Source organism: Nyctereutes procyonoides, unplaced genomic scaffold, assembly GCF_905146905.1.
Source record: "Nyctereutes procyonoides isolate TBG_1078 unplaced genomic scaffold, NYPRO_anot_genome, whole genome shotgun sequence".
NCBI lineage: Eukaryota > Metazoa > Chordata > Mammalia > Carnivora > Canidae > Nyctereutes > Nyctereutes procyonoides.
In genome coordinates this window covers 24,540,561-24,561,545 of record NW_026575024.1, presented here as the reverse complement: position 1 = coordinate 24,561,545, position 20,985 = coordinate 24,540,561, and the positions used below count along the sequence as shown (strand labels likewise).

General features: G+C 39.2%; 1 protein-coding gene across 2 annotated transcripts in view; it reads left to right on the top strand.

The window, feature by feature from the left end:
• Window positions 1-20,985, top strand: part of ASIP (agouti signaling protein) — a 53,508-nt gene that overhangs the window by 10,590 nt on the left and 21,933 nt on the right. The window contains exon 1 of one of the 2 annotated variants that reach the window (XM_055305140.1): window positions 5,117-5,156. The exons of the other annotated variant lie outside the window; for it this stretch is intronic. The gene's annotated coding sequence lies outside the window, so the exon portion shown is untranslated. Of the gene's footprint in view, window positions 1-5,116; window positions 5,157-20,985 lie in introns of those variants that run through there. 2 annotated transcript variants of the gene reach the window in all.

Below are 20,985 nucleotides of genomic sequence, written 5' to 3'. Positions count from 1 at the left end.
ACTTGTAAAAAATGTAATATCCACAAAGTACAATAAAGTGAAGCACAATAAAATGGGAGTGTGCTTATAATATCAAATAATGATGAGTTCTAAGAAGGAAATAAATGATGTGACAGGGAGTGAAGTAGGGATCACCTGAAAGAGGTTGGTCAAGTAAACTCTCTCTGAGGAGGAGACATTGAAATCTGGAGGACAAAAAGAAGACAACTAATAAGATAAAGGGGACACTTGATGTCTTTGCTAAATAAAAAAAGGAGAAGGAGAAGAAGAAGGAGGAGAAGCAGAAGAAAACAACTATATGGGGATCTGCTTAAAAAAACATTCCAAGTATAAAGGTCAGTAAATACATGGGTCCAGAGACAAAACCAAATAACTGATAACTATAAAGCATTATGTAAATAAACAAAATGTTACCTTAAGGTTTTTCTTAGCCTGTCACCATCCCTTCACCCCTTTCACATAAGAGTATCTGTGATCCTTCTGAGAAGTGATTAACTTCCCCTAACTTTCACCTTCTTTACCACTCAAATCATAGAATTTTCTTCCAGCGAATCCCATTGAAGCTCATCTGAAGTTAATGTGACTGCAGCTGTCTTGGTGACTGAAGCACCAATCTGTGGGATTATAAGCTTTGTGTGGTCCTTTATGTTAGATGATACTCCCTTTCCTATCTCTTCCAGAAGTACTAGGTCCTACTCTTCCATCTTCAGAGAGGGTCATCTCACCAGAAGACACAGATGTTAAATCCGGGGGTAGTAGCATCGAGGGGAGTAAGTCAGTTCTCTGGACAGAAACCCACAGGTGCCTAAACTTGGAGTCCATCTCTTTGAGTCCCAAGAATGTCTCCCCACCCTTACAGCCATTCTTGGTACCCTTCCTCCACTGGCTTTTATGCCTAGCTGGTGAGAGAGTCCAAAAGAGATGCCAGAGCAGCTGCCTAAAGAGGCCAGAGGGCTTCCTGCCACCGGAGACATGAAATGCTCTTAGTAAGCCAGGAGCCAGAATCAAAACCATATGGTTTGCTTTGCAGTAAAGATCACAGGGCCTGAAAAACTAGAGGAAAGAGGGCCAGCCAGGAGACAAGCTTTTTGGGGGGTAGGAGGAGGAGCCTCCCCTAATCCTGAAAGCTCTGTACTCAAAAGTACAGCCCTCCTGCCAAGGGGCCTGCTGTCCTTGGACTTCTGGCCCACTTGGACTCTCCTCAGGCCCAGACTGGTGAAAGAGCAAACAATAAAGGCTGGAAGAATGGGACTACTACTCCTTGAAACATCAGGAGCCTCCTGATCAGATGTCCCTAAAATGGAAACTGTCCCTATTTGTTTGTCTCTAATGAACTAACATATTCCACATCTTAAAAATATTTCAAAAGCAGCCCTTTATCTGCTGGCTTACCATGTGTCTAAACAGATTCAAGTTTTCTAAGAGGGGATCTTAGATTTTTCCAAGCTGCTCCTGAGAGAGAATCCACAGCATTAAAAAGAAATTCATGCTAATAACCCCTTCTAAAAGGGTAGACTACATGAACCGAGTGTGGCAAGCCTGGATTTGGATCTGCTTGCAACTTTTTTTTTTAAGATTTTATTTATGCATTCATGAAGGACACAGAGAGAGAGGCAGAGACATAGGCAGAGGGAGAAGCAGGCTCCTTGTAGGGAGCTCAATGCAGAACTCTATCCCCAGACTTAGGATCACGCCCTGAGCTGAAGGCAGATGCTCAACTGCTGAGCCACCCAAGTGTCCCTGCTTGTGACTTTAAATGCTTTTGTTAGTTCCAGTGGGTTTCTGTCCTTACTGAAATAGGAGCAGGGATTATTTATGGACAAGCTGGGGAGGAGGTGCTGCATGTCTGGAGCTAGGATAGCCAGAAGTGTCTTTTCCTTTGCAGACCAAGACCAACGTACCTGAGAAAAGGTTGAATCCTAATTCTTGCTGCCCTCCCACTACCTCCCTGCTCCCCTATCCAACCCACAGCTTCAGTGGAGCTGAAGAGCAGCATTTGTGGGCAAAAGTCTATGTTCACATGTCCCCATGTGCATGCAGAAGAGTTTGGGGCAGATGCCTCTGCTTTAGGCCCAGAATGACCCATAAATGGGAGGAACATTCCAGGCAGCCTTTGATATAAGAAAGGGATAGACTCTCAAGTGTCTTAGAATTGATAGCCTCTCCCATAATCTCTTCACCCAGGGCAGATCTGCAATATGCTGGGTCGTGGAAGAAAAAGCAGAAGCAAAAAATTAATAAACATTGGGTTTTCCTAACTTTCTTCTACAGCTATTTCCTTAGCTGGGAAGGGAAACAAAGAATCTAATAAAGAGAATGGTTCTCCTTCCGGGCTGCTGTTGAAAGTCAGTGTTTATGAAGTTCTTGGTGATGAGCAATTTGAGGGTAGGACTTTGTCTTAAGCTTCTCAAAGTTGCAAAGTTGACTCCTTCCTTGCCTGCCAGACCTCCTGACTTGCTCCACTGTATTTTAAGGTCAGAGCAGGGAGCAAGCTCCTGAAGCCATTGGGCTCCAAACATGCCCTTGAATGCTAGCCATCAAAGACATGGCTTAGAAACTTCAAACATGCATCCACAGGAGATTTAGAAAAGCTGGAGCCAAGCCTTTACTCATCTCCTAGCATTATTTCTTATTGCCCTTCAGGGACTATACACAGAACCCAAGGGACTGGCTATTTGGGTGACTTCAGTGAGGGCATTGCTAGTTACGTTCTGGTCAGCCACAAAAATAGGATTAAATTAAATTTCAGACAAGCTTGCAGGAGTATATGAGACACTGCTGGGTTGGCAGGATTCTTTTGAAGCTTTTGACCCATATAAGTTATGTTTTTATTTTCATATGTTTTGTATTTTCTTGTATAGACCCCATCTTACTTAAGCTTCACAATTACACTATGCTTTGGAAAGGGAAAGTATGATAGGTGTTAGATAGGTGAGAAAACCGACACAAAGAGATTATATGACTTGCCCAAATTTACCTAGCTCTGTTACCAGAATCAAGACTAGAACACCAATTTCCTAACTTCTGGTTCAATGTCTTTTCCGTTCCACCTTAAAAGCAAATATCTTCCAAAAAGCTGCGTTTAGACAGGAGTACTCGGCAATCATTGGACTCCTTGGCTGGGTTCCCATTGTAATTATGAGGTCTTCCTTTTTCAAGGCAGAGTTCTCCTTTGCCACAGTGTGCTCCCCTAGGTTCATACGCTGTTCATGTATGCGGAGCCCCACCATCACATTACATACCATTATCTCAGTTCACTCCCCAGTATCTCCATTGAGGATATGATTTACCCACATTACAGATAAATAAGCTGAAGCGCAGAGAAAGCAGACAAAGTAGCTTAAAATCCCAAGACTTGTAAGTGGCAGAGCTGAAACCAGGTCTTCTAACATTTTAGTCCTCTTTCCTCTATACCTTAGGTATCCAGAAACATGAGCCATAACTGGAATCAAACATAGATCTTCTCCTCAAGACGTGAGCTTGTTTGTGGACTTTGCCTGCATGAGTCATATTTTAGGGCTGGGACACCACACAATACAGTAGAGAACCTCCAGTTTCTCCAGAAGTAGCAAATACTCCTTCTACTGGGTATCCACACAGAAATATGTGAGCATGCTTATGTGGCATGTACTGCCCACCTCCCCCTGCCAGGGGTTTGGTCACAACTATAGCATGTTGACAGCCTGTTTAAACCAACTTGCAGTAACTTGCAGCATAGTATTATTCCCTGGCAGGCTGAGTCATTGAGCCTCTGCAGATTTTGGAAGAGAGAATCATTAGCTGAAACATTGAAGAGCCAGGGCGTCCCAGAGAGGTATGTAATAAATTCCATCCAGATGTTGGGATTAGTTTTTTTTTCTTTTTTTTCTTCCTTTTTTTTTTTTCCTTCTCCAATCACATTGAAAGAGCGAACAAGTTGTTTTCACCTTATCAAGCAAGGTGAGAAGAATATTGTTTCCTTTATACTTGGGTGGGCCTGCACCAAAGAATCAAGAGGGCTAACAATCGGTGTAACTCCGGATGGCATCTGAATGATCAGAGAACACTTTGTACACATGAAGAAATTATACAGATAGGTAAATAATATTGCAAATCCTTCAGCAAAATCCAATTAGAGGTCTCCAAGTCCATTCCAACTTACAGCTTCCATACCACTTACCTCTGGTGTAGGTAGCCTGTTTTGAAATTTTCCTAAGAAATTATGGCTATGCAAATTGGTGCAACAAATAGCTGAATATGTACATTGCTGTTAGGGAAAGGCAGACCTAGCCATAAGCACTAAATTTTATCTCATGGCCTGGCAGCTTTGTCATACTTTATGGCTAATAACCTGGTCATTAGGAACTCAAAAAGTCCTCTCCAGCAGTCCAGGACCTACTGGGGTTAACTTTTACTGTAGGGCTAGGATGAGGAAAAACAGATCTTCCCAAGCTGCAGCCCCAGTTGATATCTCCTTCACCCCACACCTGAGCTCCTGCTCCCTGGAGGAGAAACTTGAGTAAAGACAGCTGTGGCAGCAAGAAAGGGTTCTTCCTGGCAGTAGCTGCTTCTGACATCAGGGATGTGGGCACCAAACTAAAAAGCAGTGCTGAAAGAGGACCAGAAAGTAAATGACACTGGGAAATGGGAAACAGGGATGAAAGGACCTGACTTTCCTCCCTTCAAAAAGGTGTGCTTTGCAAGGTTCACCTTTTCATCTGGACTGGTGAGTCTTAGGAATTTTAGTCCTTAGACTATTTGAACAGAACAAGAGTCTTACCTGTTTAGTAGATTAAATAAATAAGCCAGCAAACAAACAAAACATTTTTGAGGTGTTTTTGCTGAATTCCTGTCAATTATTTGTAGCTCCCTTTAAACATGCTTGTTTTGGTGCTTTTAAGTTTTGATTGAAATCCGCAGTGGAAAATATGTCTCAAAGAGGGGGGAAAAAAAAAAACACCCAACACACTTCTGCGCCTTGCATTTTGACCCAGCCCACAAAACGATTGGAAGAATCTTTGCAGACCCACCAGAGATCCCTGGATTCACTTGGAGAATCATTGATCTAAAAACAACATTTTGATTTAAGAACCCTTCTTTTGATCTGGAATTATCTGTTATTGACCACAGAGAGCTGCTACTGACGATTCCTGGGACAGGGCCCTGTATATTGAGAGGTGAGCCCCAGTGTGGGAAGAAGAAATCTCTTTCTCTTTCTCAGCAGATGTTTTGGTATGGTACGATACTATGCTTAGTATATCTGTGGACTCAATTTCTTCTCTTCTCCTCCTCCTCCTTCCTTCCTCCTTTTCATCTTCTTCTATTTTTTGTTTTCTTCTGTAGTAAAAATTTTCTCAAGCCGTTGGTGCCTAGATGATTTTGTCTGGCACATTTCACTAATTGGAGTTTCGGAATCATAGTTTCTTATTTGGGTGCAGAATTTTTCTAAATATTTAAGCACCTAAATTATTGTAAAAGCACCTGGCCACTGCTCATGCCTTGTAGCCTGGTAGGTGGGATGGTACCAGAGAAGAGAAGGCTTCAGGTCTCTACCCTTCACTGTGCCAGAACTCAGAGCTCTATTGAGATACATGTAGGAAAGAAGAACCTCCATGGAGGGAGCGGCCATGTTGCAATGAGCCGACAATAGGGACAATATGAAAAGCAAGTCCAGGGAGTAATGGAACCATACCCTAGAAGCATGAAGTTAAAATTTTCCCAACCAAGCTGAGCCCTGAGAATGACATAGTCCAAACTGCTCTGAAAATAAAGGAAAAGACTGACTCACATTGAAGGTAAGGAGAGTGTCTGCGTCTCCTCTGCTTAAACCATGGGGATCTCATTAAGGACCGGGACACTAACACCGATGGCTTCACTTTGAGTACAATTCTCAGCAGGAAGGCCTCATGCAAAGGTAATTACCAGGAATGGGGGGCCCTATTATAGCCTTTTGATTTGGTCACTCAAATATCCTGTCAGACAGATGTAGAAAGGAGATTGACCCTTACCTCAAATGAAGTAAATTGTAGGTTGAAGTATTTGGTTTCAGTATGTGTCAGGTTGAGGCTTTGAAAGGCAGACCTGTGGTCCAGGAAACCACATACAGGATTTTATTGCTTTGGAGCTTTGAAAATTCAGCGATATAAGGCAATGTATAACCCAGATTGAGACAATTACTTTTAATTGACCATTTTACTGGCGAGTGCAATAACGCCCATTTTGTGTAAGTGGTTCTGGGTTAGAATGTAACCTTTCTGGGGAAAGGGCTGTTTCTGGTTCTTCAAGACCATCTGGAGGAATCTCAAAAGTTAAAATAACAAAACTTGTCATCTCTTGGTTTATACTGTGAATGTTTCTTTCTTCCAAGCACTTCTGCATGTAGGTAAGCATTCTAACCGAAGATGCCATTACAGTCTAACACAGGGAATCAAAGAAGCCAAGTGTTCAGAGTTGGGCAAAAGAGGTAAAGAACCAGAGCCACAACACAGTCAAAAAGAGAGAAGAGGTCTTATAAAAGATAAATAGAAAATGGAAACCAAAAAGACCAGATGGGGGGGGGGGCGAGGGTGAGGGGAAGGGCCCACAGTGTCATCTTTGATTGAACTAAGAAAGAATGCAATTCAGAGAGAAAAATATACACAAAGAGATAGATTATGATTTGGGAGAAAACTGACTTCAGTTGGATAGGGAAGATTTATTCAGATTTTGGGGAGGAAATTGGAAAGAACTGTAAAGCTAGAGCCTATCCAATTTAAATACCTACGTCGCTGGGTCTGGGGGCCTAAGTAGTCCCTCTAGCCATTAGAGGTCTATGTGTTGATCATAGAGCAGCTATCTTGAGGAAAAAGAAGAAAACTGGGGCGTGGCAGAGGGTGGAGAGTTTTGTAAGCCCCTCTGATGGCCCCCACAAGGCAGGATTCAGCCATAAATTGCCTGCTACAGCCACCAGTTCTGTCTCCATCTGTTCCCCAAACCCATGCTTACAGATTCTTTTTAAATTCAGGTGTTTTTAAAAAGAATCAGCTTGAAGCAAAAGTACTAAATTCAAAACATTCTAAACCACAACTTGAATCTTGTTTAAAAGATGAAAGAGTAAGAAGTGTAACTCTATTCACTTGTTTAGAAATGGTCATTGCAGACAGGATCCCAGGCATTAGGTATTTTACTCTCCCCTTGGTTTATTCTGCTTTCAGGTGCCATCAGGCTTCATTCAATAGTCAGTAATTGGGCTTTTAGAGGGGAGAAAAGTAATTATTTAAAATTGTCTCCTTGTGTTCTACAGCTGCACCATTGACATTTGCTTCCAGGGCAGTGTACACAGTGATAACTGACTGGATACCTGCTTTAAGTCAGTTCAAATAAATTAAGAGCCCATCCCCATCTTTGCCATCTGTAAATTAAGGACACAAAGAAAAACTCACTGGACCCTAGTGAAGGCAGTCATGGCTTAGAGCCTAGCCTCAGAGTGGCCAAGTGGCCTGGCTCACAGGAGTGGCAGGTCCTGGTTCACAAAGCTCAGGATCAGAAAGTAGGGACCAGTTTCTGGTACTGCATGTACCCCTGACTGACTGTGAGGCTTTAATCTAGTCATTGACCTCGGGTCTACCATCCTCCTGTGCATCCAATGAAAAAATGAAGACTAGCTTCCCCTACTTGCAAGGATGCTTATGGATAAGATGACAACCAAAAATATCTGCCTTAGCTGAGGTAGAGAGAACTGGATCAGAGAAAGTACATTGTAGTAGCTGATTTTATCACTTCATTGCTTATTTTTTTTTAATCCTCATCTTCCCCTTCCCTGGGCTCCCGAATGGTCAGGAAATATTTTGTTTTCTTTTAACTGAGGTTTTCATTGAAAGTTTTTCTATTTTTATCGAACAAAAAAAATCTTCACCATGTAAACACACCCAGAAAAACAGAACCTAGATACAGAAATAGGATATGCGGTACCTAGGTGGCTCAGTTGGTTCCTCTTCTGACTCTTGATTTTGGCTCAGGTTGTGATCTCGAATGATGAGACTCAGCCTCTGTGTTGGGCTTGGTATTCTGGGCTCAGCACTCAGTAGGGAGTCTGCTTCACTCCCTCTGCCCTTCCCCCAGAGCACGTGCATGTATGCACACCCTCTCCCTCTCTCTAAGATAGATGGATAAATCTTTAAAAAAAAAAGAAAATAGGGGGATCCCTGGGTGGCTCAGCGGTTTGGTGCCTGCCTTTGGCCCAGGGCGCGATCCTGGAGTCCCGGGATCGAGTCCCGTGCCGGGATCCCGGCATGGAGCCTGCTTCTCCCTCCTCCTGTGTCTCTGCCTCTCTCTATCTCTCTCTCTTTCTCTCATTCTATCATAAATAAATAAATAAATCTTAAAAAAAAAAAAAGAAAATAGAAATAGGACATTATCAGCACCCAAGTTCCGCTTAAGCCCCTTTAAGTCTCTTCCTTTCCAAGGGTAACCATTAATCAACTCCCAACACTGTGATTAAGTTTTGCTTTGGGGATGCTTTATATATGTGTGTATGTACTTTTTTAATGTGTGGCTTCTTTTGCTTACTATTGGTTTGTAAGATTTATGTTACTTTATGTTGCCAAAATGTGTTTATTCTCGTTGTGTAGTATTTCATGAATTAATATGCCATAGTATGTTTATTCATTCCCTTATTGGTGGATGGTTAGATTTCCAGTTGAAGACTATTATGAACAGTGCTACCAGGAACATTCTTGAACAGTTTTTTGATGAATATATGAGTACATTTCTATTGAGTTATCTAGAAGTGGAATTGCTGAGTCACAGAACATATGTAAGTTTTGCTTTAACAGATACTGCCAGTTTTCCAAAGTCATTTTCCAAAGTCCAAAATAATTTTACACCCCACCAGCCATATCTGAGACTTGTTTCTTTTCTATATCCTCATAAACACTTGTTATTGTCTGTCTTTTACATTTAGCCATTTTAGTGGGCATATTGTGGAATACTTTTGTTTTTAATTTTAGTCTTCTTTAAAGAATGTATCTCTTTAAAGATTTTATTTATTTATTATTTGAAAGAGAGAGCACAATTGGGGGTGGGAGCAGAGGGAGAGGGAGAAGCAGACTCCCCACTGAGCAGGATGCCTGATATAGGGCTCCACCCCAGGAACCTGAGATCATGACCTGAACCAAAGGCAGACTCTTAACTAAGTCACCCAGGTGCCCCTTTTAACATTTTCTTGATGACTAACAAAGTTGAACATCTTTTAATATAATTATTGGCCATTTGGATATCTCATTTTATGAAATATTCGTCTTGAGCCTGTGTCTTCTGTTCAATTGACATTTTTATTGATCTATAAGAGTTCTTTAAATATAGATATTGGGACGCCTGGGTGGCTCAGTGGTTTGAGCATCTGCCTTCTGCTCAGGGCGGGGATGGAGTCCTGCATCAGGCTCCCTGCGAGGAGCCTGCTTCTCCCTCTGTCTGTGCCTCTGCCTCTCTCTCTCTCTCTCTCTCAAATAAATAAATAAAATCTTAAAAATATATGTATTATAGATACTTGTGTACATATTGCAAATATCATTTCCCATAATGCTGTCAAATTATATTGAGGCTTGAGGCAAAAGGAAACATCAGAAATACTGATACTTTGCTTAAATTTTTTGTATTTTCTTCATCGTGAGAGTTTTTTGCATTAATTATGATTTTTAAAAATATTGCATTAACATCTCATTTGTCTTGATTACTTATTTTCGGGTACCCCCCTTAAAAATTTGTGTCTAGGCCAAGTACTTCACTTGCCTCACCCTACTTCTGGTTCTTATCCCATTCTGTGTCTTGTATTTTCACTCTCTTTATAGTGTTATTTGTTGAAAAGGAGTTCCTAATTTTAATGAGGTCCAATTTTTCAAGCTTTTCTTTTACAGTTAACATTTAAAAAAAAAAAAATTCTGGGGATCCCTGGGTGGCGCAGCGGTTTGGCGCCTGCCTTTGGCCCAGGGCGCAATCCTGGAGACCCGGGATCGAATCCCATGTCGGGCTCCCGGTGCATGGAGCCTGCTTCTCCCTCTGCCTGTGTCTCTGCCTCTCTCCCTCTCTCTGTGACTATCATAAATAAATAAAAATTTAAAAAAATAAAAAAAATAAAAAATAAAAAATAAAAAAAAATTCTGTTTAGGACATTTTTTTTTCTTACCTAAATTTTAAAGATATTGTCACTTCTTATCTATTTATTTCTTAGCTATCTATTCTTATCTATTGTCACTTATTATCTATTTTAAAGATATTCAGCACTTCTAGACAGTGCTGTCCAATAGAACATTCTGCAATGATGGAACTGTTTTGTAGCTGTGCTGTCCAATATGGTAGCTACTAGCCACACATGGCTTTTGAGCACTTGAAATGTGGCTAGTATGTCTGATGCACTGAATTTTAAATTTTATTCACTTTTAATTAAATTAATTAATTGTAGCTAGAGGCAATATAGTCTGACAGTGCTGTCTACGTGGAACCAATTTGGGGGTATGGCTTAATGTCAGATTTCTACTTTATAGATATCCAATTGACTCAGTATCATGTACTGAAAAGACTGTTAATTCCTCACTTTCATAATTAACCATTTGTTTATATGTAGATCTGGTTCTGGAATGTCCATTTTTTTCTGTTTGTCTGTTAGTCTGTCTTTGTGCCAGTTCCATACTGTGACAATTATTATACATGATAGAATAATTTCTTTTCGGGTGTTCCCCAAGATTGTATTGACTATTCTTAAACTTTTGCATTTCCACATAAATTTTATGATTTTCAAATTCCACCAAAAAAAAGGTCCTCCTGGGATTTTTATTGGGATTGTATATCTATATATCAATATGGGAATCTTTACAGTATTAAAATTTCCTATCCATGAATATGGTATATAGCCCTCCATTCACTGAAATCTTATTAAGATTTTTTTATAATGTTTCATACTTTCCTTGTAGAGATCCAGTATATCATCCATTGGATTTATTCCTTATTATTTTATATTATGGTTATATAAGTGGCATATTTAATGTCTAGTTTTTTTGTTTTATTAAGTTTTTAATTTTAATTCCAGTATAGTTAACATACAGTGTTATATTTGTTCCAGGTGTACATGTAGTGATTCAACAATTCTGGATATGATGAAGTGTCCATCATAAGTGTACTCTAATCCCCATAACCTGATTTCACCCAACCTCTCCACCCCCACCTTCCCTCTGGTAACCATCAGTTTGTTCTGTATAGTGAAGAGTCTGATTCTTGGTTTCTCTCTCTGTGTGTCTCTTTTCTTCTTTGTTTGTTTTGTTTCATAAATTCCACATATGAGTGAAATCATATGGTATTTTTCTCTCACTGACTTATTTTGCTTAGTATTATGCTCTACCTCCCTACAGATTGTTGCAAATGGCAAGATTTTATTTTTTATGGCTGAATTATATTCCATTGTATATATACCACATCTTCTTTATCCATTCTTCCATTGATGGACACTTGGGCTGCTTCCATAATTTGGCTATTGCAAATAATGCTGCAAAAAAATTAGAGGCGGGATCCCTGGGTGGCACAGCGGTTTGGCGCCTGCCTTTGGTCCAGGGCGCGATCCTGGAGACCCGGGATCGAATCCCACGTCGGGCTCCCGGTGCATGGAGCCTGCTTCTCCCTCTGCCTGTGTCTCTGCCTCTCTCTCTCTCTGTATGACTATTGTAAATAAATAAAAAATTTAAAAAAAAATTAGAGGCTTATGTATCCCACTGAATTAGTGTTTTTGTATTTTTTGGGTAAATACCCAGTAGTGTGATTACTAAATCATAGGATAGTTTTATTTTTAACTTTTTGAGGAACCTCCATACTGTTTTCCAGACTGCTGCAGTTTGTATTTAGACCAACAGTGCACAAGGGTTCCTTTTTCCCCACATCCTTTCCAACATGTGCTATTTCTTGTGTTTTTTATTTTAGCCATTCTGACTGGTAGAGGTGATATCTCATTATAGTTGGTTTTCTCTGATGATGAGCATCTTTTCATGTGTCTTTTGGCCATCTCTAGATCTTCTTTGTAGAAATGTCTATTCATGTCTCCTGCCTATTTTTTAGTTGGATTATTTGTGTTTTGAATTTTATAAGTTACATATTTTGGATACTAATTCTTTATTGGATATGTCATTTGCAAATATCTTCACCCATTCCATAGGTTGTCTTTTAGTTTTGCTGATGTTTCCTTTACAGTGCAGCAGCTTTTAATTTTGATGAAGTCCCAATAGTTTATTTTTCCTTTTATTTCCCTATGCCTCAGGAGACATATTATGAAAAATATTGCTATGGCCAATGCCAGAGAAATTATTGCCTGTGCTTTCTTCTAGGATTTTTATGGCTTCAGGTCTTACATTTAGATCCTTAGTCCGTTTTTTTTTGTGTATGCTGTAAGAAAGTGGTCCACTTTCATTCTTTTGCATATAGCTGTCTAATTTTCCTAATACCATATGTTGAAGAGAGTTTTTCCCATTGCATATTTTTGCCTCCTTTGACAAAGATTAGTTGACCATATTAATTGTGGGTTTATTTACATGTTCTCTATTCTGTTCCATTGATCAGTGTGTCTATTTTTGTGCTAGGACCATACTGTTTTGATTACTATACCTTTGTAATATAACTTAAAGTCTGGAATTATGATACCTTCAGTTTAGTTTTTCTCTCTCTTGAGAGAGACTATTTGGGGACTCTTGTGATTCCATATAAATTTTAGGATTGTTTGTTCTAGTTCTGTGAAAAATCCTGTTGGTATTTTGGTAGGAATTGCATTAAGTCTGTAATTTGCTTTCAGTAGTATAGACATTTTAACAATATTTGTTCTTCCAATCCATGAGCATGGAATGTCTTTCCATTTGTGTTGTCTTCAATTTCTTTCATCAATGTTTCTTAGCTTTTTGTTTTTTAAGATTTTATATATTTATCCATGAGAGACAAACAGAGAGAGAAAGAGGCAGAGACACAGGCAGAGGGAGAAGCAGGCTCCATGCAGGGAGCCCGATGTGGGACTCAATCCCGGGACTCCAGGATCACGCCCTGGGCCGAAGGCAGGAGCCAAACTGCTGAGCCACCCAGGCATCCCAACAGGACACACTCTAAAATGAGTAAACTACTCTCCCTCCCTTATGCCCCAGGTGTTTTGCACACTACTGCTTTACACTGTATACTATATTCCCTGGGTTGTTGTCATTCCCTGGGTTGTTGTCATGTGGTTTCTTTAAAGGGGAGTACTCAGCTTCCTATCACCCTCCAGACTCTTCCAGAAGCAGCCACTGATTTTAAAATTCCAGGTTTTAAGTCCCACTGATTGTAAGACCTTATGAAATTTGGCCCATCACTTTCAGAGCCAAATGTTATGGGGACTTGTCTTCTCTGTGTGGGTGCTCTGGTGTGATAGTCTTTTTCTCCCTTCTCCATGTACAAGGCCCACCCACACACACACCTGTAGTTTTCTTTTTAAAAGATTTTATTTATTTCTTCATGAAAGATACAAGCAGAGACACAGGCAAAGGGAGAAGCAGGATCTCTACAGGGAGCCTGATGTGGGACTCGATCCCAGGACCCCGAGATCATGAGCCAAAGGTAGACGCTGAACCACTGAGCCACCCAGGTGCCCCTCTGTAGTTTTCTTGTAGTGTCTTTGTCTGGTTTTGCTATCAAGGTAATACTGGCCTCATAGTTAGGAGGCCAGTATTCAATTTTTCTCTTCAATTTTTTGGAAGTTTGAGAAGGATTGGTAGTCTCCAATGTTTGGTAGATGCACCAGTAAAGCTATCAGGTTCAGACCTTTTTTTGATGGAAGATTGTTTATTACTGATTCAATCTCCTTACTAGTTATAGATCTATTCATATTTAGTATTTGTGATTTAGTCTCTGTAGGTTTCATATTTATATGAATTTGTCCATTTTATCTAGGTTATCCAATTTGTTGGCATACAATTGTTCATAGTACTCTCTTAAATCCTCTTTCTTTCTTTCTTTCTTTTTAGATTTTTATTTATTTATTTATTTTTAAAGATTTTTTATTTATTCATGATAGACACACACAGAGACAGAGAGGCAGAGACCCAGGCAGAGGGAGGAGCAGGCTCCGTGCAGGGAGTCTGACATGGGACTCAATCCTGGAACTCCAGAATCATGCCCTGGGCGGAAGGCAGGTGCTTAAACCGCTGAGCCACCCAGGCTGCCCAGATTTTTATTTATTTATTCATGAGAGACACAGAGAGAGAGAGAGAGAGAGAGAGAGAGAGAGAGGCAGAGACACAGGTAGAGGGAGAAGCAGGCGCCACACAGGGAGCCCAATGTGGGACTCAAACCCAGAACTCCAGGATCATGCCCTTGGCTGAAGGCAGGCTCTCAACCGCTGAGCCACTCAGGCATCCCAATCCTCTTTATTTCTATAGAATTGGTGGTAATGTTCCTACTTTCATTTCTGACTTTAGTAACTTAAACTCTCTCTCTCTTTTTTCTTATTCCCTCTAGCTGAAGGTTTGTCAATGTTGTTGATCTTTTTGAAGAACTAACTTTTGGTCTTGTTAATTGTCTCTATTGTTTTTCTATTTTATTTCTCTGCTCTAATCATTATTATTCTATTAAATTTGTGTTTAGTTTGTTCTTTTTATAGTTCCTTAAGTTGTAAAGTTAAGTTGTATTTGAGTTCTTTTTTGTTCTTAATGTAACCATTTATAGCTATAAATTTTCCATTAGCACTGCTTTCATTGTGTTCTGTAAGATTTTGTGTGTTGTGTTTTTTTTTTTTTCATTCATTTCTAAGTATTTTCTAATTTCCCTTGTGGTTTCTTCTTTGATCCACTGGTTGTTGTTGTTGTTGTTGTTGTTGTTTTCCACTGGTTGTTTAAATGTGTTGTTTAATTTCCACAGATTTGTAATTTTCTAGTTTTACTCTGTTATTTTTTTCTAATTTCATCCCATTATGTTCAGAGAAGATACTTCGTATGATATCTACCTTTTTAAACTTCCTGAGACTTAATTTGTGGCCCAACAAATGGTCTATCCTGGTAAATGTCCTATGTACACTTGAGAAGAATATCTGTGCTCTTGTTAGATAGAGTGCTCTGTATATGTCTATTAGATCTCATTGATTTATTGTGTTGTTTAAAATGCTGTTTATTTATCTTCTGTCTGGTTTTATCATTTATTGAGTGTGGGATCTTGAAGTCTCTATTTTTTTTTAAGATTTTATTTATTCATGAAAGAAGAGAGAGAGGTAGAGACACCGGGGACTGTTTATTAATCTATTTCCATCTACTTTTATTGTAAAGCTGCTGTAGCTTTATGATAAACTCTGAACTCAGGTATATAAGTACTATAACTTTGTTTTTCCTTTTTTCAATATCATTTTGCTTATTCTATAGCTGTTTTCTTTGTGGTTACCATGGAGATTATAGTTCAAGAAATGGGTAGGAAATATCAGAAAGGGAGACAGAATATGAAGACTCCTAACTCTAGGAAACGAACTAGGGGGAAAGGGGAGGAGGGCGGGGGGTGGGGGTGAATGGGTGACAGGCCCTGAGGGGGGCACTTGACTAGATGAGCACTGGGTGTTATTCTGTATGTTGGCAAGTTGAACACCAATAAAAAATAAATTTATTATTAAAAAATAAAATAAAATAAAATTGTAACACTCTAATTCGAACTTGAACCAGCTTAATTTCAATAACATGCAGAAACTGTGCTCCTTTACAGCTCCATCTCTACCCCTTTCAGTTGTTGATGCCACAAAACTTTTTTTTTTAAGTAGGCTGCACACCCATCGTAGAGCCCAACACAGGGCTTGACTCATGACCATAAGATCAAGACCTGAACTAAGATCAAGAGTCGGATGCTTAACCGACTGAGCCACCCTGGCACCCCACAAAATTACATCTTTATACATTGTGTGCCCCAAAACATAAACTATTAATTCTTTCCAATTCATTAGTATCTTAAATTATGTAGAAAAGAAAATGCAGAATTATAACCCAAAGTTACACTAATAGTAGCTTTTAGACTAATAATTATTTTCAAATGTCTCTTAAATCATCTAGAAGACAAAGAATCACAAACCATTGTCACAATAGTATTAGCTTCTATAATACCCATGCATTTACCCTTATTGAAATCTTTATTTCTTCATATATTTTAAAGATACTGTCCAGTGTCTTGTCTTTTTACCCTACAGGCCTCTCTTAAGATTTCTTGCAGGGTAAGGTCTAGTAGTAACAAATTTCCTCAGCTTTTATCTATGGAGGAATGTCTTTATTTTTACTTTTGAAGGACAGTTTCACCGAATATAGGATTCTCAGCTGATAGTTTTTTTCTTTTAGTACCTCAAATATATCTGCCCACTGTCTTCTGGCCTTTAAAGTTTGCGATGAAAAATATGCTAATTATCTTGTTGAGGATCACTTGTACGTGATTAGTAGCTTCTCTCTTGCTAATTTCAAGAATCTACATTTGTTTTATCTTTTGCAAATTTGATTCTAATGTGTTTCTTACCTGACCATCTTCCTGAAATTCTCTGTAGAAATCCTTTATATTTTGTAAATACAAATCTTTTGCAATGTAATATATGTATTGGAATATCTTCTTCTTGGATGGTTGCTTGCTTTCTCATTTTCAAAATGGTGTCTTTTGATAAGCAAAAAAAATTAATTTTCTTAAAGTGCAGTATTTCACTTTTTACCTTTATGGTTCATACATTTTACCTTATGCCTAAGAAAGTTTCGCCTATTCCATGGTTGCAAGGATATTCCTTTAGCACTTTTGTGGTTCTAGCTTTTACATTTACATTTATGATCCATCTTGAATTATTTTTGTGTATGGAGTGCAGTAGGGGTCAGAATTCTTTCCATAGCGATATTCTGTTATTTAAGCACAATTTGTTAAATAGACTTACCTCGCCCAATTGAGTTGATTTGGTGCCTTGGTATATGTCTGTGTCTATTTCCAGTCTTGACTCTGTTAATTAATCTATTTCTATCTACTTTTATTGTAAATCTGTAGCTTTATGATAAATTCTGAACTCAGGTGTATAAGTACTATAACTTTGTTTTTCCTTTTTTCAATATCATTTTGTTTATTCTAAGTTCTAGGTCCTTTGCATTTCCATCTAAATGTTAGAATCACATTGTCAATTTTTTCAAAAAAGCTTGCTGAACTTCAGAGATAATTGGAGGTTCTATATGATGTTATATCCCTCCAGAGAAGATTTACTTTTATTTCTGTCAAATAGATGGGATAGGGCCTGAATACCTTCATCCAATAAATGTCTGAGAAATTAAAAGCTGACCTTCAGTCCTTATGAGAACTGATCTACTTATAGTTCATCTTTATCTCTAGGGTAAAGTCCTTCGTGGTCCCAGTTGAAAGCCTGGGGTGTTTACCAGAGGCCTTCTCTCTTCTCATGCTCTTTACGATAATTTATGTCTTGCCATTCCTGGCAGGAAAATTGCTGAAAGCTCTTTTCACCTTCTCAGTGCTGTTTTTGTTTTTGGAATCAGCAATTATCTTCAGGGTAAAGTCTCCCCAAACACCAGCTTACCTTTTTTAGCTTCTCTTTTCTTCCAGATCTTGGACCAGCAAATTATCATTGCTTTGTTAGCTCTTGTATGTCTTCAAATTGGTGTTTAAAAAATAATAACTTGGAGGCACCTGAGTGGCTCAGTCAGTGAAGTGTCTGCCTTCAATTCAGGTCATGATCCCAGGGTCATGGTATTAAGCCATCAGGCTCCCTGCTCAGTGTGGAGTCTGCTTTTCCCTCTGCCCCTCTCCCCTCTATTTGTGCTCTTTCTCTCTCACTCTGCTCTCTCTCTCTCAGATAAATAAAATCTGGGCAGCCCTGGTGGCTCAGTGGTTTAGCGCCGCCTTCAGTCCAGGGCATGATCCTGGAGACCCGGGATCAAGTCCCACATCAGGCTCCCTGCTTGGAACCTGCTCCTCCCTCTGCCTACATCTCTGCCTCTCTCTCTCTCTGTGTGTCTCTCATGAATAAATAAATAAAATTTTTAAAAAACAATAAATAAAATCTTTACATATAATAAATAATTTGTTCAACTTTCTTAATTATTCTCAGCAAGATATTTGTGTGTAGCATCCTAACTAGTCAGCCTTTGCTAGAAGTAGAACTCTCTGATAATACATTTAAGTATATACATGTTAATTAAAATCAACTTTGTTTTAGAATATATTTTCAGATTTTCCTATTGATTCTGGAGATAATTGGCAATTACCTAGAGGGATGAAAATTGCTAGCATGGAAGTTTGGCTTCCGCATATTGGGGGTGGGGAGGCATCTACTATAGGCCCTCAGACCAGAATGAGTGCCACAAACAGGATTGATGTTTGGAGCTACTCACCAAAACTACTTGATATACCTTATAAATTTTCCACTTACCTACCCTCCCCAGAAAATGGGAGGTTGGAGACAATATCCTCTTGCTCATTACCTTTACTCAGTCCCACTGAAGCAAAGTAGTATCACCCATTCATCATTTTTCCATTGTGAGCTAAAGCAGCATCTAGGTTTTGTAGCTTGATAATACTGGGGAGTACTCCTATTTGCTTTTACATGTTGTTAGTAGAATCTGCTCACTGTAGCTTAATCCAGCAACTTCTCACTATACTTCTTTTAACAGGGGATATCTAGTAAATGGAGGTGAAAGCAGCAAGAGGAGAGGAGAATGTGGCCTATTTGTGATTTTAATTTAAGCCTCTGAAGTTTCTCAAATCAAATGGAAGGATAACTGGAAGCCTATGGCTCTTGCACACAAGATGTACACACAGAGCCATATAGATGTCCATATATACACATTCCCAAGTAACACATACTACACACTCAAATGTATATAAAAATATACTAATAGTTCTTATGGAATAGGTGGCATGAGAACAGGAAACCTAACTGTAGACTTGCTAATATCTTGTAATCTAGTAGATATTGTGTGACCCAAGTGACCCTCTTGAGGAAGGACAGGATCAAAAAGTAAGAGTTAACTTTGCTTGATGCTTATTATGTGCCAACTACGGTGCTAAGACACCTTATATATATTATATTCAGTCCTCATGATGATCCTACAGAATACATACTGTTATTTCCATGTTTATTTATTTATTTTTAAAAGATTTTATGTATTAGAGCACAAGCGGGGAGAGGGACAGAGGAAGAAGCGTACTCCCCACCGGGCAGGAAGCTTGACACAGGGCTCGAGCCCGTGATTCTAAGATTATGACCCAAGCAGAAGGTAGACGCTTAACCAACTGAACCACCTAGGTACCCCCTGTTACTTCCATTTTTATTTTTTTTTTAATTTTTATTTATTTATTCATAGAGACAGAGAGAGAGGCAGAGACACAGGCAGAGGGAGAAGCAGGCATCATACAGAGAGCCTGATGTGGGACTCGATCCAGGGTCTCCAGAATCACGCCCTGGGCTGCAGGCGGCGCTAAACCGCTGCACCACCGGGGCTGCCCTACATCCATTTTTAATGTAGGGCTCTAAAAGGGCATATCAAAAGTTAAATAGTGTATTTGCAGAGCCACAAGTCTAATAAGCTTCGGAGCCAGGCAAATCTAATTCTGCCTGGCTCTAAAGCCTATTCTCTGAAAGTATAAAAAAGAGGCAGAAGTTCTTATTTAAACAATTAGACTATGCACAAATTTCTAAACAAAAGTATAATTAATCAATTTGTTTATTGTTTCTGTCACAGTGGCTATCGGTATTAATCTCAATTAAGAAGAGTCTGTTGAACATTTACTAAATGCTCAGTAACTAGAGTTTGATGGAAAAGGGCAAGGTTATGAGTATGTAGTGAGAGGAGCAAAGCACAGAAATGTTAACATTAGAGTCTTCCTGTGAGGTTTAGGACTCAGGACCTGTGAAGCACTTTTTCAAAAACTGGTTAAGGACTCTGAGAACCATTGTTTAGAGGACAGTGTTTATCAGATTGAGCAACTCTGAAACTAAACACAGAGTAGCAGGCATTTTAGAACACTTAGCATGGAGAAAAACTTGTGAAAAATAGGTTTTAAAGGCCTAGGTCCTGAGATCCTAACTTGTAGGTCTAAAGCAGGGCCCAGGGATCTTTAACAAGCTCTGAAGGTGATACTAATTCAAAAGATGCTCAGGAGAAACAAATGTGAGAAACAATTGGGAAAAGATACACTGCCTCCCCAAGAGGTTTGGGCTAGTATTTCATGTATGCCTTCTCAAGATCCATGTGACTTCCCCACATCCAGCTTCAGGATGGCCAGACTCTTCTTTCTGACCACAGCCACTCTGCTCCACTGGCCATGAAATAGAAGGAGGTATGTTCCAAGAGACTGGTGTAGACAGGCCTATTGAGTGTCTAAATGCATGTAGACGTCAAAAGAGTTTTGAAGAATGATCATCATAACGTAGCAATGAATCAGAAACAACCAAAAAGGACTCCTGGGATTATCCTACTAGGACTTCTTAAATGAAATGATGTAAAAGGGTGGTAGAGTAGCCTCTACGGCTCCCACACTGCCTAATCCCAGTTGAAATTGTACAACCAAGATGGGCTGACAGTCTTTGGAACATAGTTTTCTCAAATGAATCTCAGAGGCAATTTAAAAAATAAAAAAATTCATTGGGGTTTAGGTGGAGATTATGTTAAACTTTTATATTAATCTGGGGACAATTTTTGTTTATCATAATAATTCTTACCATCGAGGAAAATAGCTTGTCTTCCCACCTATTCAAGTTTTTCCTATGTCTCTCAGTAGAGATTATAGCTTTTTTTCATATATATCCTCGTAATTGCTTAAATGTGTTCCTAATTATTTTTGTAATTCTGCTGTGAATGACATATTTTTATTTTGGCATTACTGTCTTTGTATATTTTTTGTTTTTTTTTTAAGATTTTATTTATTTATTCATGATAGAGAGAGAGAGAGAGAAAGGCAGAGACACAGGCAGAGGGAAGCTCCATGCAGGAAGCCCGACGTGGGACTCGATCCCAGGACTCCAAGATC